This window comes from Rhinopithecus roxellana, chromosome 19 (assembly GCF_007565055.1).
Source record: "Rhinopithecus roxellana isolate Shanxi Qingling chromosome 19, ASM756505v1, whole genome shotgun sequence".
In the NCBI taxonomy this organism is placed as follows: domain Eukaryota; kingdom Metazoa; phylum Chordata; class Mammalia; order Primates; family Cercopithecidae; genus Rhinopithecus; species Rhinopithecus roxellana.
Genome location: NC_044567.1, coordinates 14370847 through 14389503, shown reverse-complemented (window position 1 = coordinate 14389503; position 18657 = coordinate 14370847). Strand labels below are relative to the sequence as shown.

Genomic DNA, 18657 nt, shown 5'->3' with positions numbered 1-18657 from the left:
TTTTGTTTTTTTGGAGACAAGGTCTCACCGTGTTGCCCAGGCTGGAATGCAGTGGTGCAATCTCAGCTCACTGCAACCTCTGCCTCCTGAGTTCAAGAAATTCTCCCTCCTCAGCCTCCCTCGTAGCTGGGATTGCAGGCATGCGCCACCACACCTGGCTAATCTTGAATTTTTAGTAGAGACAGGGTTTCTCCATGTTAGCCAGGTTGATCTCGAATTCCTGGCCTCAAGTGCTCTGCCTGCCTCGGTCTCCCATTGCGATCAGCCTATTTTTTTGTTTGTTTGTTTGTTTTTTAACTTTTATTTTAGGTTTGGGGTTACATGTGCAGGTTTATTATATAGGTAAACTTGTGTCAGAGGGGTTTGTTGTATAGCTTATTTCATTACCCAGGTATTAAGCTCAATACCCAATAGTTATCTGTTCTGTTCCTCCCCCTCCTCCCACTCTCCACCCTCACGTAGACCCCAGCATCTGTTGTTTCCTTCTTTGTGTTCATAAGTCCTTATCATTTAGCTCCCACTTATAAGTAAGAACATGCTGTCTTTGGTTTTCTGTTCCTGCGTTACTTTGCTAAGGATAATAGCCTCCAGCTCCATCCATGTTCCTGCAAAAACATGATCTCAGCCAGGTGCGGTGGCTCACACCAGTAATCCCAGCACTTTGGGAGGCCGAGGCAGGTGGATCACGAGGTCAGGAGTTCAAGACCAGCCTGCCCGACACGGTGAAACCCTGTCTCTACTAAAAATACAAAAATTAGCCAGGTATGGTAGAGGGCACCTGTAATCCCAGCTACTCGGGAGGCTGAGGCAGAGAATTGCTTGAACCCGGGAGGCAGAGGTTGCAGTGAGCTGAAATCGCGCCACCTGCATTCCAGTCTGGGCAATAGAGCAAGACTCCATCTCAAAAACAAACAAACAACAACAATAACAAAAACATGATCTCATTGTTTTTTATGGCTGCATAGTATTCCACAGTGTATGTACCACATTTTCTTTATCGAGTCTGTCATTGATGGGCATGTAGGTTGATTCCGTGTCTTTTCTATTGTGAATAGTGCTGCAAGTAAATCTCTTTAAATAGCAAATCTACTGCCTGCTTTTCAATGCTTTATCAAGAAACTTGGGCTACAACTCAATAACAAAAAGCAGCTTTTTTGTTGTTGTGTTGTTTTTAATTCGGTTTCATTTTTTTTGTTTTGTTTTGTTTCTAAGAGACAGGGTCTCACTCTGTGGCCCAGGCTGGAGTGCAATGGCAGGATCATTGCTCACCATAACCTCAAACTATCAAATTCCTGGGCCTAAGTGATCCTCCCACCTCAGCCTCCTGAGTAACTAGGACTACAGGTACATGCCGCCAAACCCAGCTAATTAAAAAAAATTTTTTTTGGCTGGGCACAGTGGCTCACGCCTGTAATCCCAGCACTTTGGGAGGATGAGGCGGGCGGATCACGAGGTCAGGAGATCAAGACCATCCTGGCTAACACAGTGAAACCTCGTCTCTACTAAAAATACGAAAAATTAGCCAGGCGTGGCGGCGGGCACCTGTAGTCCCAGCTACTCGGGAGGCTGAGGCAGGAGAATGGCGTGAACCCGGGAGGCGGAGCTTGCAGTGAGCCAAGATCGCGCCACTGCACTCCAGCTTGGGTGACAGAGCGAGATTCCGTCTCAAAGAAAAAAAAAATTTTTTTTTTTTTAGTGATGAGGTCTCACTATGCTGCCCAGGCTGGTCTCAAATTCCTGGACTCAAACGATCCTCCTGCCTCAGCCTCCCAAAACATTGGGATTATACAGGTGTAAGTCACTGCACCTTGGCCATGTGTTGATTTTTTGTTTTTTGTTTTTTTTTTTTTTTTTTTTTTTTTTTTTTTTTTTTTTTTGAGACGGAGTCTCGCTCTGTCACCCAGGCTGGAGTACAGTGGCCGGATCTCAGCTCACTGCAAGATCCGCCTCCTGGGTTCATGCCATTCTCCTGCCTCAGCCTCCCGAGTAGCTGGGACTACAGGCGCCCGCCACCTCGCCCAGCTAGTTTTTTGTATTTTTTAGTAGAGACGGGGTTTCACCGTGTTAGCCAGGATGGTCTCGATCTCCTGACCTCGTGATCCGCCCGTCTCGGCCTCCCAAAGTGCTGGGATTACAGGCTTGAGCCACCGCGCCCGGCGTTGTTGTTTTTGTTTTGTTTTGTTTTTTGAGACAGAGTCTCCCTCAGTCGCCCAGACCAGAGTGCGGGGCGCGATCTCCGCTCACTGTAACCTCCACCTCCTGGTTCAAGCGATTCCCCTGCCTCAGCCTCCTGAGTAGCTGGAATTACAGGCACCCACCACCATGCCCAGCTAACTATAGTATTTTTAGTAGAGATGGGGTTTCGCCATGTTCAGCTGGCCTCAAGTGATCCACCCACCTTGGCCTCCCAAAGTGCTGGGATTACAGGCATGAGCCACCACACCTGGCCTTTTTTTTTTTTTTTTTTCCTTTGGACAGAGTCTTGCTCTGTTGCCCAGGCTAGAGTACAGTGGCACGATCTCGGCTCACTGCAAGCTCTGCCTCCCAGGTTCAAGCAATTCTCCTGCCTCAGCCTCCCAAGTAGCTGGGATTACAGGTGCCTGCCACCATGCGCCCAGCTAATTTTTGTATTTTTAGCAGAGACAGGGTTTCACCATATTGGCCAGGCTGGTCTCAAATTCCTGACCTCGGGTGATTCACCGGCTTCGGCCTCCCAAAGTGCTGGGATTACAGGCGTGAGCCACCACGCCATCTTCTCATTTCTTTGGTGAGATTATGTTTGATTTTTGCTTCTGAAGATTTCCCTGTTTTTCTTTTTTTGTTTTTTGTTTTTTTTTTTTTGAGACAGAATCTTGCTCTGTCGCCAGGCGGGAGCGCAGTGGCGCAATCTCAGCTCACTGCAACCTCCGCCTCCCAAGTTCAAGCACGTACCACCTACAGCTGTGCACCACCACACCCAGCTAATTTTTATTTTTTTATAGAGGCGAGGCTTCACTATGTATTGGCCAGACTGGTCTCAAACTCCTGACCTCACGTGATCCGCCCACCTCAGCCTCCCAAAGTTCTGGGATTACAGGAGTGAGCCACCACACCGGGCCTCCCTGTTTTTCTTTTTTTTTTTTTTTAAGACGGAGTCTCGCTCTGTCACCCAGGCTGGAGTGCAGTGTCCGGATCTCAGCTCACTGCAAGCTCCGCCTCCCGGGTTTACGCCATTCTCCTGCCTCAGCCTCCCGAGTAGCTGGGACTACAGGCGCCCGCCACTTCGCCCGGCTAGTTTTTGTATTTTTAGTAGAGACGGGGTTTCACCGTGTTAGCCAGGATGGTCTCGATCTCCTGACCTCGTGATCCGCCCGTCTCGGCCTCCCAAAGTGCTGGGATTACAGGCTTGAGCCACCGCGCCCGGCCCCTGTTTTTCTTAAAAGCCCAGTTTATCCAGCATTTCTAGGTGTTTTGTACAAAAGAGTTTTCAGGGCATCTAGCCTAACGTAGAGCAAAAACAGAAGTCAGGATGAGTCAAGTAACAGTATTTGAGAAAACTTTAGAGGTAGAACCAACAAGACTTGCTGAGGCTTTGAATGAAAGCAGAGATAAGACAGAACAGGGGATTTAAGGATGATTCCTAGATTTCTGGCTTGCACAAAGGAGCAGATGGTGGTCTACCATTTATTTAGATGGGGAAGTCAGACAGGGAGAGAGGCACAAACTTGTGGAGAGAAAAGTTTTATGAGTTATATTTTGGGCAAGATAGACAGGAGACAATTACAAGTTACCTGAGGGAAGATGTCAAGTCTGCAGCAGGATGCAGGAGCTGGGAGCCCAGAGTGGCTGGGCTGCAGGGCCACACTTGGTAGTCATCACAGTGGCTTAAGCATCTTCATAGTAAAAGCCAAAATAGGCAGGGCACAGTGGCTCAAGCCTATAATCCCAGCACTTTGGGAGGCTAAGGCGGGTGGATCACCTGAAGTTGAGAGTTCGAGACCAACCTGATCAACATGGAGAAACCCCGTCTCTACTAAAAATACAAAATTAGCCAGGTGTGATAGCACATGCCTGTAATCCCAGCTACTTGGGAGGCTGAGGCAGGAGAATCACTTGAACCCGGAGGCGGAGGTTGCGGTGAGCAGAAATTGTGCCACTGCACTCCAGCCTGGGCAACAGGAGCAAAACTCTGTCTCAAAACAAAAAAAAAAAAAAAAAATTGAGGCCAGAAACAGTGGCTCATGCCTGTAATCCTAACACTTTGGGAGGCCAAAGCAGGTGGACAGCCTGAGCTCAGGAGTTTAAGATCAGCCTGGGTAACACGGTGAAACCCAGTCTCTACTAAAATACAAAACAATTAGCCAAACATGGTGGGGTGCACCTGTAATCCCAGATACTTAGGAGGCTGAGGCAGGAGAATCACTTGAACCTGGGAGGTGGAGGCTGCAGTGAGCCAAGATCGCGCCTCTGTACTCCAGCCTGGGAGACAGAGCAAAACTCCGTCTCAAAAAAAAAAAATTGACACTGGGTTTCACTATGTTGCCCAGGCTGGTCTTGAACTCCTGAACTCAAGGGATCTTACTGCCTGGGCCTCCCAAAATGCTGGGATTACAGATATGAGTCACTGTGCCCAGCCATAAATAATTTTTTTTTTTTGAGATGGAGTCTTGCTGTCACCCAGGCTGGAGTGCAGTGGCACAGTCTTGGCTTACTGCAACCTCCGCCTCCCAGGTTCAAGCAATTCTCCTGCCTCAGCCCCCCTAGTAGCTGGGATTACAGGTGTGTACCACCACGCCCAGCTAATTTTTTGTATTTTTAGTAGAGACAGAGTTTTATCATATTGGCCTGAGGTCTTGAACTCCTGACCTCAGATGATCCGCCCACCTCAGTCTCCCAAAGTCTGGGATTACAGGCGTAAGCCATCATGCCCAGCCTAATTTTTTTTTTTAAAACTAGGCAAAATATCTGGGTCAAGCATGGTGGCTCATGACTGTAACCAGCACTCTGTGAGGCCAAGGCAGGCAAACTGCCTGACCAGCCTGGGCAACATGGTAAAACTCTGTCTCTACTAAAAATACAAAAAATTAGCTGGGTGTGGTGGTATTCACCTGTAGTCCCAGCTACTCAGGAGGCTGAGGCAGAAGAATCACTTGAACCTGTGAGGCAGGGAGGTTGCAGTAAGCCGAGATCACACCACTGCACTCCAGCCTGGGCAACAGATCGAGATTCTATTTCCCATAAAAAAAAAAAAAAAAAAAAAAAAAAAAAAAAACCTAGGCAAAAGATCTGAATAAGCACCTCACTATAGAGGATATACAGATGGCAAATATGCATGTGAAAAGATGCTCAATATCAAATGCCATTTGGAAATTACAGATTACAACAACAATTTTGGCTGGCCATGGTGGCACATGCCTATAATCCCAGCACTCTGGGAGGCTGAAGCAGGCGGATCACAAGGTCAAGAGTTCGAGACCAGCCTGGCCAACATGGTGAAACCCTGTCCCTACTAAGAATACAAAAATTAGCTGAGTGTGGTGGCAGGTGCCTGCAATCCCAGCTACTCGGGAGGCTGAGGCAGGAGAATTGCTTGAACCCGGGAGGTGGAGCTTGCAGTGAGCCGAGATCATGCCACTGCACTCTAGCTTAGACGACAGAGCAAGACTCCATCTCGAAAAAAAAAGAAAAAATACAAAAAATTAGCCAGATGTGGTGGCACATGCCTGTAGTCCCAGCTACTTGGGGTGGAGCTGAGGTAGGAGGATCACTTGAGCCTGGAAGACAAAGGCTGCTGTAAGCTCTGAACATGCCACTGCACTCCAGCCTGGGAGACAGAGGGAAACCTTATCTCAAAAAAAAAAAAAAAAAAAAAAAAAAAAAAAATCACACCATTGCACTCCAGCCTGGGCAACAAGAGAGAAACTAAGAAACTCCGTCTCCAAAAAAAAAAACAATTTTAATATGTATACCACTATACACCCATTAAAATGGCTAAAATCCAAAACATTGACACCACTAAATGCTGGTGAAGATGTGGAGTAACAGGAACTTTCATTCATTGCTGATGGGAATGTAAAATGGTACAGTCACTTTGAATATAGTTTGATAGTTTCTTACAAAACTAAACATACTCCTACCATATGATCTAGTAATTGCGCTCCTTGATATTTATCCAGAGGAGGTGAAAAGTCATGCACTGGAATGTTTATAGCAGCTTTATTCATAACTGCTCAAACTTGGAAGCAACCAAAATGTCTTCAGGTGAATGTCTCATAAACAACATGTGGTATATCCATAGAATAGAGTATTACTCACCAATGAAAAGAAACAACCTATCAAGCCACAAAAAGACATGAAGAAACCTGAAATGCATATCATTTAGTGAAAGAAGCCAATCTGAAAAAGCTACACACTGTACATCCAACTATATGATATTCTGGAAAAGACAAAACTATGGAGATAGTATAAAAGATCAGTGGTTGCCAGTGGTTCAGCAGAGGGGGGTGAGAGCACAGGGGTTTCTAGAGCAGTGAAACTATTTTATATAATTGTGTACTGGCAGATATACATCATCATACATTTGTCAAAATCCATAGATTGCTCAACAGAGTGAAATGTAATGTAAACTATGGACTTTAGGCCAGCCAGAGTGGTTCACAGCTGTAATTCCAACACTTTGGGAGACTGAGACAGGAGGATTGCTTGAGCCCAGGAGTTTGAGGCTATAGCAAGTTATGATGACGCCACTGCATTCTGGCCTGTGCAACACTGTGAGACCCTACCTCTAAAAAATAATAATAAAATAGAAATAGAAATAAACTCAGGAATTTGGTTAATAATAATGTATCGAGTTGGCTCATCAGTTGTAAGGGATGTACTACACTAATGCAAGATGTTAATAACAGAAGTTGTGGGAGAGAGTAAGGGGTATATGGAAACTCTCTGTACTTTCCACATAATTTTTCTGTAAAACTAACACTGCTCTAAAATATAAAGTCTAGGCTGGGTGCGGTGGCTCACGCCTATAATCACAGCACTTTGGGAGTGGTGGGCGGATCACTTGAGGTCAAGAGTTCGAGACCAGCCTGGCTAACATAAAACCCCGTCTCTACTAAAAATACAAAAACTAGCCGGGCGTTGTGGCGGGTGGGTGCCTGTAATCCCAGCTACTTGGGAGGCTGAGGCAGGAGAATCACTTGAACACAGGAGGTGGAGGTTGCAGCGAGCCAACATCACACCACTGCACTCAGCCTGGGTGACAGAGCTAGACTCCGTCTCAAAAATAAAATAAAATAATAATAATAATAAAGTCTATTAATTTTTAAAATATATTAATTGAGCATTATGGTTCAGTTTTTAAAAAGATAAATCTGACCCATAAAGTTTAAATAATAGTCAAGATGGAAGATGAGTGATCTCCCCAAGGAGACAAGCTTTTCTATGAAAATCTTATCAAAATGTACAATGTACTTAGAAAACTAAGCGACCTCATTACACATCATAGTTTTGCATGATGTAACCAACCACTCTTCAGACAATATCTCATTTCGTCCATTAGCTCCCACACAAGAAAAGGTTAAGGAAATTCCACTACTCATGAAATTATAATCCCACAATGTAAGTGAAGCAGTGGCAGTGCCTAGGAAAAAAAGAGAATACACACTTAGAGAGAATTTAGAAAGAAACACTATCCAGGCCGGGCGCGGTGGCTCAAGCCTGTAATCCCAGCACTTTGGGAGGCCGAGACGGGCGGATCACGAGGTCAGGAGATCGAGACCATCCTGGCTAACACGGTGAAACCCCGTCTCTACTAAAAAATACAAAAAACTAGCCGGGCGACGAGGCGGGCGCCTGTAGTCCCAACTACTCGGGAGGCTGAGACAGGAGAATGGCGTGAACCCGGGAGGCGGAGCTTGCAGTGAGCTGAGAGCCGGCCACTGCACTCCAGCCTTGGTGGCAGAGCAAGACTCCGTCTCAAAAAAAAAAAAAAAAAAAAAAAAAAAAAAAAAAAAAAAAAAGAAACACTATCCAGTTTGTGTTGGGGATCGATCACGATCTAAATTCTAAAAAGCACACCCATATAGAACCTAGTCTGGGCCAGGCACGGTGGTTCACGCCTGTAATCCCAGCACTTTGGGAGGCTGAGGCGGGCGGATCACCTGAGGTCAGGAGTTAGTTTGAAACCAGCCTGACCAACACAATGAAACCCCGTCTCTACTAAAAATACAAAAAAATTAGCCAGGCATGGTGGCGCATGCCTGTAATCCCAGCTACTCAGGAGGCTGAGGCAGGAGAATCGCTTGAACCTGGGAGGCAGAGGTTGCAGTGTCACTGTACTCCAGTCTGGGCAGTAAGAGTGAAACTCCATCTCAAAAAAAAAAAGAACCTAGTCTGAAGCATGAATTCACATTACGTTTTCCAGTCAATCATTCAGCCAAAGAGAACCTTTAGGTGGCCAAGATAATGTAACAACCCTATCAAGTAGGTGTTATTCCCATTTACAGATAAGGACAGAAATGTTAAGTGACTACACATGGATGCAAACTTGGGCGTCTTCAAACTCACAGGCTAGCAGCCAAATTACCTGTTTTTAAATCTAACCTCTGCTATGTGATCTCTGCCAAGCAAATTTCCCTTAGAATTTGTTATGCAAACAATTACGAGAATAAAGGAAAATGAGAGCTTTATATACGTTACATGTAATAACTGGAAGTTAACTTTATTAAGACATCTGAAATAAATCAACACTTATAAAATTTAAAGGCTATTTTTTACCAGAATCGTCTGTAGAAATTAACCCAAGCAGTCAGAAAGTACCTTAAAACAAAACTCAACATTAATCTGGTAATGTCATGACTCTTTAGTCATAAAATATCCTTAATATTCAGGTACATGCATACCAAGAAGAGCAAACAGAATAGAAATCTCTAGAGCATTTTCCCTTATTCACTACATGACTACTCTTCCATTTACCTTTATCTCTAAAACAAAAACATTTTCTTTTTTTTTTCTTTTTGAGACTGAATCTCACTCTGTCACGCAGGCTGGAGAGAGCAGTGGCACAATCTCGGCTCACTGCAGCCTCTGCTTCCTGGGTTCAAGTGATTCTGCTGCCTCAGCTACCCGAGTAGCTGGGATTACAGGCATGGGCCACTACGCCCAGCTAATTTTTGTATTTTTAGTAGAGATGGGGTTTCACCATATTGGCCAGGCTGGTCTTGAACCCCTGACCTAGTGATCCGCCTGCCTCGGCCTCCCAAAGTGCTGGGATTACAGGCGTGAGCCACCACGCCCCACCTACAAAAACATTTTCTAAACCCTGTGGACATGACTTCACTAATCCAAAGAAGACTTTATATTCTATGGTCCTTATAAAGCCATGTTTCTCAAACTAAGGACCAAGGACCATCTGAATCAGAATATTTGCTATGCCTGTGAGGATGACCCCAGATAAACTAAATCAGACTCTCGGGCAGAAGATCCATAGATTCTTTCTTCTTTTTAAGCAAATAACCCAGGGATTCTTATGTTAAAACCTTTAGATCAACCTTTCTCAAACTCTTTGCTCTCTCAGGGTCCCTTTAATTATTATTTCTTAAGTTCAAAAGAAATAATAAGCAGGCCGGGCGAAGTGGCTCACACCTGTAATCCCAGCACTTTGGGAGGCCGAGGCAGGTGGATCACCTGAGGTTGGGAGTTCAAGACCAGCCTGACCAACATGGAGAAACCCCCATCTCTACTAAAAATACAAAACTAGACGGGTGTGGTGGTGCATGCCTGTAATCCCAGCTATTCAGAAGGCTGAAGCAAGAAAATCACTTGAACTCGGGAGGCAGAGGTTATGGTGAGCCGAGATCGCGCCATTGCACTCCAGCCCAGGCAACAAGAATGAAACTCCACCTCAAAAAAAAGAAAAGAAAAGAAATAATAGAGCTGGGCGCAGTGGCTCACGCCTGTAATCCTAGCACTTTGGGAGGCCGAGGCAGGCAGATCACGAGGTCAGGAGTTCAAGACCAGCCTGGCCAACATGGTAAAACCATGTCTCTACTAAAAATGCAAAAATTACCCAGGTGTGGTGGCGGGCACCTGTAATCCCAGCTACTCAGGAGGCTGAGGCAGGAGAATTGCTTGAACCTGGGAGGCAGAGGTTGCAGTGAGCCGAGATCGTGCCACTGCACTCCAGCCTAGGAGACAGAGCAAGACTCCATCTTGAAGAAAAAAAAAAAAAAGAAAGAAGGAAAGAAATAATAAAAAATAAAAATCTTGTTTTGTAAAACGAAATATAAAAAAATGAAAAAAATTTTTAAATTTTTTTTTTTTTTAGAATGCAAAGTATTTTATTTTTAAATTTTTTAAATCTGAAAACAAGCTAGCCTACATTAAATAATACAGTTTCCAAAGCTGAACGTGCTCACTGGGAGCTCAGTTTTCTGCTTGAAACACAAACACAACTTCCTAACACTCCTAGGTGGGAACACTACTGTTGGATGATCTGTGATCAGATGAACTGATCCATCTCAGTTGGTAACATCCCTTTTTTTTCCTTGGTAAGAGTTTAAAAAATTCTAGAATAGATGCATTTTTCTAGTTTTACACTGACAATTTCATCCCGAACGTCTCCTGGGAGGCATAGACCATGTACAGAAATCCATCTTTATCCTTCTCACTCTCATACACCGCTGAGATTGGTGTGGAGACGCTGACCATGCTGTGGCCTTCACCAAAAGGAAGAAGGCTTGATTAGCATTGAGCTGTAAGCGCCTTCTAATTATCTTGATGAGCTCACTCACGTTGACATGGTCAGGTACAAGGAACTTTGTTTTATCCAGGACAGGAAGCTGCTTCTCACCCTTGTATCGTTCTGTTATCACTGGGATTTTGGTTGGATGCTGCTCTCGAATAAGTCGGACATCTTCTCTTTGTTGGAAGGTGCGGCGCTGCTTGAAGGTCTTCTCCGACAGCATGGTGCAGGGATCTGGGCGGCGACGGGGACGACGACGACACGAGGGTCCCGGCGGCTCCTGGGGGCAGGGACGGCGGCGACTGCGGCAGCGAATCCCAATTTTTTTTTTTTTTAAAGAGAGATGGGGTCTCACTATGTGGTCTAGGCTGGTCTGAAACTCCTGCCTTCAAGTGGTCCTCAACCTCCCAAAGTGCTGAGATTCCAGGCAGGAGCCACTGCCTCTGGCCTCAGGACCCCTTTACACCTTTAAATACTGAGGACTCCAAAAAGCTTTTGTTTACAAAGGTTACATCTATTAGAAGTTATCTATTAGAAATTATATGTATTAGACATTAAAATTGAGGGGTTTTCTGTTTGTTTGTTTGTTTGTTTGTTTGTTTGTTTGTTTGTTTGTTTTGAGATAGGGTCACACTCTGTGACCCAGGCTGGAGTGCAGTGGCATCATCACAGCTCACTGCAGCCTCAACTTCCCAGGCTCAAAACAATCCTCAGCCTCCTGAGTAGCTGGGACTATAAGCACACGCCACCATAACCGGCTAACTTTTGTATTTTTTATAGAGATGGGGGTCTCCTTATATTGCTGAGGCTGGTCTTGAACTCCTGGCCTCAAGCGATCCTCCTGCCTTAGCCTCTCAAAGGGCTGGGATTACCAGTGTGAGCCACAGTGCCTGGCCAAAAATGAGAAATTTAAAAAATATTTATCAATTCATTAAAAATATAAACTTACTGCATACTAACATAAATAACATTTTTATGAAAGGTAACTATTTTTGGCCGGGCACGGTGGCTCACGCCTGTAATCCCTGTTACTTAGGAGGCTGAGGCAGGAGACTCACTTGAACCCGGGAGGTGGAGGATGCGCTGAGATCGTGCCACTGCACTCCAGCCTGGGCAACAGAGCGAGACTCCATCTCAAAAAAAAAAAAAAAGAAAAAAAGAAGAAGGTTAATTTTTTCATACTCAGGAGGCTGAGGCAGGAGAATCACTTGAACCCGGGAGGCAGAGGCTGCAGGGAGTTGAGATGGCAATACTGAACTCCAGCACGGGCAACAGAGAGATTCTGTCTTCAAAAAAAAAAGTAACTCTTTTTCAAAACAAAAAACAGTTAGTGGAAAGAGTAGCACTGTTCAAAGTTTAGGAAATCTCTCAAATGTCTGGCTTAATAGAAGACAGCTGGATTCTCGTAACTGTTTTTGCATTCAATCTGTTGTAATATGTTGCTTTGGTTGAATACATGAGGAAAATTTGACTTCACATAGATACACTAGTTGAAAAATGGAGGAATCTTTTTTTTTTTTTTTCTTTGAGACAGAATCTCACTCTGTCACCAAGGCTGGAGTGCAGCAGCATGATTTTGGCTCACTGCAGCCTCAACTTCCTAGGTAGCTGGGACTACAGGTGAGCACCACCACACCTGGCTCATTTTTTGTATTTTTTGTAGAGATGGGGTTTGGCCATGTTGCCCAGGTTGGTATCAAACTCCTGGGCTCAAGCACTCAGCCCGCTTCAACCTCCCAAAGTGCTGGGATTACATGCATGATTCTGTAACATCATGCATCGGTCACGTGGAAAACACTGTTTCAGAGATATGCAGACCTTCCAAATGTTGGTGCATTTCATTATACACTATATTTGTCAACATCAAAAACTATATTCATTAATATTAGAAAACTGTCAGACTCACAGTGGTGGATACAAGCTTTCTCAAATTCTGATTTTTACTCTAAAGCTCAAATTTTATCATTGGTAACAAATACTGTCAGTTGCTTTCCCTGAACAGACAACTTCCCTTCTTTCATTTTTGAGAAAATATCTGCCAATATCTCAGTTGGTTTATCAGTCATTCTTTCTTTTTTTTTTTTTTTTTTTTTGACGCGGAGTCTCACTCTGTCGCCCGGGCTGGAGTACTGTGGCCGCATCTCAGCTCACTGCAAGCTCTGCCTCCGGGTTCACGCCATTCTCCTGCCTCAGCCTCCCGAGGAGCTGGGAGTACAGGCGCCCACCACCTCGACCGGCTAGTTTTTTTTGTATTTTTTTTTTTTTTTTTTTTTTTGAGACGGAGTCTGGCTCTGTCACCCAGGCTGGAGTGCGGTGGCCGGATCTCAGCTCACTGCAAGCTCCGCCTCCCGGGTTTACACCATTCTCCTGCCTCCGCCTCCCAAGTAGCTGGGACTACAGGCGCCCGCCACCTCGCCCAGCTAGTTTTTTGTATTTTTTAGTAGAGACGGGGTTTTACCGTGTTAGCCAGGATGGTCTCGATCTCCTGACCTCGTGATCCGCCCGTCTCGGCCTCCCAAAGTGCTGGGATTACAGGCTTGAGCCACCGCGCCCGGCCTCTTTTTTTTTTGAGACAGAGTCTCACTCTGTCGCCTAGGCTGGAGTGCAGTGGCATGATATTGGTTCACTGCAACCTCCACCTCCCAGGTTCCGGCAATTCTCCTGCCTCAGTCTCCTGAGTAGCTGGGATTACAGGGGCTAGCTGCCACACACGGCTAATTTTTGTATTTTAGTAGAGATGGGGTTTCACCATGTTGACCAGGCTGGTCTTGAACTCCTGACCTGGTGATCCGCCTGCCTCAGCCTCCCAAAGTGCTGGGATTACAGGCGTGAGCCACCATGCCCAGCCTCATTCTTTCAAGTAAGAATGGTGTTTCATGGAAAAAGCATCCAGTATGACATCACAACTTAGTTCACACACGCTTTTCCTTACCACTGTGATACTTCTTATTACAGAATATCAGAGAGTCCTGGAGGGTGGAGAACCATGAAATTAACATTGCTTACTGTTTCATCATGGACAATCCTAAGTGAAATCAGTGTTATTTGATTTACTGGCAGTAGCCACAAACACAAATAACTATATTATGAAAATAGTTTTGATCTAGGACCCCCAGGAGTCTATGGACTACACTGAAAATTGCTGCTATAGGCTGGGCCGAGTGGCTCATCCCTGTAATCCCAGCAAGGAGGCTAAGCAGGGAAGACTGCATGAGGCCTGGTATTTGATACCAGCCTGGCCAATATGGCAAGACACCATCTCTAAAGAACGAAGGAAGGGAGAGAGAGAGGGAGGGAGGGTGAGAGGAAACACTGTTGCTATAGACAACTCAAATAGAAGCACCAATAAGCAACCCATCCATGAGAACAATACCAAAAAACAAATATCCCTCCCCCACTTGCCAAAGGAGCAATGGAGTTTAGAAAAAGTTTTTTGTGTCTTGGCAATGCATTAAAGGTATATGCATCTATGTTTGCATGTATACATACAAAGCAACTGTGAAAAAATAAATAATAGGTAACCAGCTGTCCTTGGGAAAGGGGGTTCATAAGGTAAGCTTTAAAAAAATTGGGGATTTGGTTGGGCACGGTGGCTCACACCTATAATCCCAGCACTTTGGGAGGCCTGGGTGGGTGGATCACGAGGTCAAGAGATCGAGACCACCCTGGCCAACATGGTGAAACCCCATCTCTACCAAAAATACAAAAATTAGCTGTGCGTGGTGGCACACGTCTGTAGTCCCAACTACTCGGGAGGTTGAGGCAGGAGAATCACTTGAAACCGGGAGGCGGGCCGGGCGCGGTGGCTCAAGCCTGTAATCCCAGCACTCTGGGAGGCCGAGACGGGCGGATCACGAGGTCAGGAGATCGAGACCATCCTGGCTAACACGGTGAAACCCCGTCTCTACTAAAAATACAAAAACTAGCCGGGCGAGGTGGCGGGCGCCTGTAGTCCCAGCTACTTGGGAGGCTGAGGCAGGAGAATGGCGTAAACCCGGGAGGCGGAGCTTGCAGTGAGCTGAGATCTGGCCACTGCACTCCAGTCCGGGCGACAGAGCGAGACTCCGCCTCAAAAAAAAAAAAAAAGAAAAGAAACCGGGAGGCGGTAGTTGCAGTGAGTAGAGATCATGCCATTGCACTCCAGCCTGGCAACAGAGCAAGACTCCATCTCAAAAAAAAAAAAAACAAACGGCCGGGCATGGTGGCTCGCTCACACCTGTAATTCCAGCACTTTGGGAGGCCAAGTTGGGCGGATCACAAGGTCAGGAGATGGAGACCATCCTGGCTAACACAGTGAAGCCCCGCCTCTACTAAAAATACAACAAATTAGCTGGGTGTTGTGATGGGCGCCTGTAGTCCCAGCTACTCAGGAGGCTGAGGCAGGAGAATGGCATGAACCCAGGAGGCCGAGCTTGCAGTGAGACTCTGTCTCAAAAAAAAAAAAAATTGGGGGTTTGTGGATTTGTGGGGGGTACAATTCGTGCCTGTCCAAGTGACAGATTCATTTAATTGTCCCCAAGTTAATGTTTAAGTGCAATGGGGTAAAACATGCACTCTGTTAACTAAAAAGCCACATTTCCAAATAGTATACACATTATGATTAAAACATTAAAAACATACGTGTACAGATTTATTCATATAAGCACAAAAACAAATGTCAGAATATTCATTGCAATTCATTCATTCTTTGGAAACTGACTTAAAATAAGGTTCCTGTTGGCTTCTTCCTGAGACACAGCCAATTCTAATTTGCCACCCAGGCGAATCATCTATGCCTATCACTAGGAAATCAAATTTATGATACGCATAGCCTAGAATAATACTATGTAGTTTTATGTAGTTTTGGGTTTTTTTTTTTTTTTTTTTTTTTTTTTTGAGACAGAATCTCGCTCTGTCGCCCAGGCTGGAGTGCAGTGGTGTAATCTCAGCTCAATGCAACCTCCGCCTCCAGGGTTCAAGTGATTCTCCCACCTCAGCCTCCTGAGTAGCTGTGATCACAGGCACATACTACCACACCTGGCTAATTTTACTATGTAGACTTTTTAAACATGAGGTATATATACATGTATTCGCATTAAGTATTCTCTAAGATAAAGTGACAAAAAGCAAAATACAGAGTTTGGTGTATTTGCTGCTATCTATGGAAGGAAGAAAACACCCAGAGAATAACATGTTTGCATGCACACACATGAAGTAACTCAGGAAAAATAAATAGTAGGTAACTAGCTGTCCCTGGGAAAGAGTTCCAAGGATAAGGTGCAGACTAATTTTCCACTTACTACGTATCTTTTGTACTGATTCGTTTGAAAATGTACTCTAAAATTTTGGTATTACAATAAACAAAACTGGAGTCTAGAACTGAATGACAAAACTGATACATTCTTACTACAAATCTGTGGTTAAGATTAGCACTAATCTTTCCTAGGCAAAGGGGAAAAAGTTTAACCCAAAGACTGTATGGATCTTCTCTACCCTCCGTCCCAGTCTCATTCCCATTACTCAGAAAATATTCTCACTGGGTATAGAGGTATGTACTCCCATTGGAAAACTTAGGGTAACCATCCATGGAATCTATGGGGCACTGCTGACCTGGGATATTTCTACAGAAACAGGATTTTTTTTTTTTGAGACAGAGTCTTGCTCTGCCGCCCAGGCTGGAGGGCAATAGCGCGATCTCAGCTCAGTGCCAAGCTCCGCCTCCTGGGTTCACACCATTCTCCTGCCTCGGCCTCCCGAGTAGCTGGGACTACAGGTGCCTGCCACCACGCCCAGCTAATTTATTGTATTTTTAGTAGAGACGGGGTTTCACCGTGTTAGCCAGGATGGTCTCCATCTCCCGACCTCGTGATCCGCCTGCCTCGGCCTCCCAAAGTGCTGGGATTACAGGCGTGAGCCACCATGCCCGGACAATAAACTTTCTTTTTTAGAGTAGTTTTAGGTTCACAGCAAAATTGAGTAGAAAGTACAGAGATTCCCATACACCCCCTGTACCCATCACACACACAACCTCCCCTACTGTCAAAATCCTGCACCAATTTGAGAACCAGAAATTTTAGGTGGTTCTATGAACTAAGACTCTTCAATACAGTAAGTAGGACCCTCAAGTGTCTCACTGCTTCTAGCCACACGCAATCCATTCATTTATTCATTAGAACAGAAATGGAAAATAACACATGGGATTAAGGATGAGTATTAATTATTCCTTTTTTTCTTTTTTTTTTTTTTTTTTTTTGAGATGGAGTTTCACTCATTTCCCAGGCTGGAGTGCAATGGCACAATCTCTCACTGCAACCTCCGCTTCCCGGGTTCAAGAGATTCTCCTGCCTCGGACTCCCAAGTAGCTGGGATTACAGGCACCTGCCACCACACCTGGCTAATTTTTGTATTTTTAGTAGAAATGGGGTTTCACTAGCTCGGTCAGGCTGGTCTCGAACTCCTGACCTCAGGTGATCCACCCGCCTCAGCCTTCCAAAGTACTGGGATTACAGGCGTGAGCCACTGCACCCAGAGAGATTATTCTTAATTAATTATTTCTGGCTCCATAATGCTTCAATTATTCCACCTACCCCTATGTATAAGCATTACGACCCTAATTATGCTTGTTTTTGTTTTTTGGTTGGTTGGTTGAGACAGAATCTCTGTTGCCCAGGCCGTAGTGCAGTGGCAAGATCTCGACTCACTGCAACCTCTGCCTCCCAGGTTCAAGCGATTCTCGTGCTTTAGCCTCCAGAATAGCTGGGATTACACGTACGTGTCACCACACCCAGCTAGTTTTTTGTATTTTCAGTAGAGACAGGATTTTGCCCTGTTGGCAAGGCTAGTCTTGAACTCCTGACCTCAAGCGATCCACACGCCTTGGCCTCCCAAAGTGCTGGGATTACAGGTGTGAGCCATCACTCCCGGCCTCCTAATTATGTTTTATTTTGATTAATGTTTCAATAAATGTGCTTTCCCTAAATATACTGATGAAAAGAGGCCCAAATGCAAAACTGATGTGTCAGAGAAAGTCAGTCTGAGATGAAATATTTATTATGTTTAAATCACAAGTAGAAAAAAATTCAAAGGCCGACTATTTTAATGCTAACTCAATGTGACATTGCACTTTATTTGGTTTATGGGAGAGACAATTACACAGCTAACACCTGGGTTTTCAAGATTACATTGTGGGAGGAGAAGGGGAAAACAAGAAAAGTCTAATGCTTTTAGATTCTGTCAGAAAAAGTGTTTGCTAAAAAGCAAAACAGAATGAAGATGAGAAAAAAATGTGAAAAACATGCATTTTAGGAAGCTTTCACTGAAGCAGGTGCTCAAGTTCACACTCAAATCTTCCAACTCTCATAATAAGAATGAGAGGTCAGAATACCACAAACTAATCACATCAGTCAAACAAAGCGGGAAACAGGTGGCTGACACCAGATTGGGCAGGGTTTTCCTAAATTGGGTTTACCTTTGCTAATCCAAATCAGTTTTCAGAAATGGCTTCTACAAAAACTACCCAAACATCCCCCTAATAATTTGCACTCCTCCTCCACAGCAGGGAAGCCAAGCCGTTTATTTCCCAGAAGGTTTACTTTCTCTTTCAAGCTCTGCGGGCTTCTTCCTGCCCCCCCCCACCCCCCCACCCCACCCCCCACCCCCCCCACCCCCCCCACCCCACCCCCGCATACAGCCAGGAAAAAAGAAAAGCACTGCCTTTTCTTTCCTGCCTTCTCTAAAACTAGGGAGATGGGGTGAGAGAACCTGTTTCATGGACAAGCTGGGTGGTTCTTAACTGCAACACTATTCTGAATATAGATTAGTTTGCAAAGGAAAGTTACAGGACAGGAATATAAAGGTCTACCCCTCCAACTACCTCATACACAGGTACATTTGCATGTACACACACACACAGATGTGAGGGCACATTTAATTCAGCTGAGTAATGTGCAGCAATCAGC

At 45.1% G+C, this 18657-nt stretch overlaps 1 protein-coding gene and 1 pseudogene across 12 annotated transcripts in view; both read right to left on the bottom strand.

Moving 5' to 3' along the window:
• STAT3 (signal transducer and activator of transcription 3) overlaps positions 1 to 18657 on the bottom strand; it is an 88761-nt gene that overhangs the window by 59972 nt on the left and 10132 nt on the right. The window lies entirely within an intron of this gene.
• Positions 10302 to 11317, bottom strand: LOC104680285 (annotated as a pseudogene).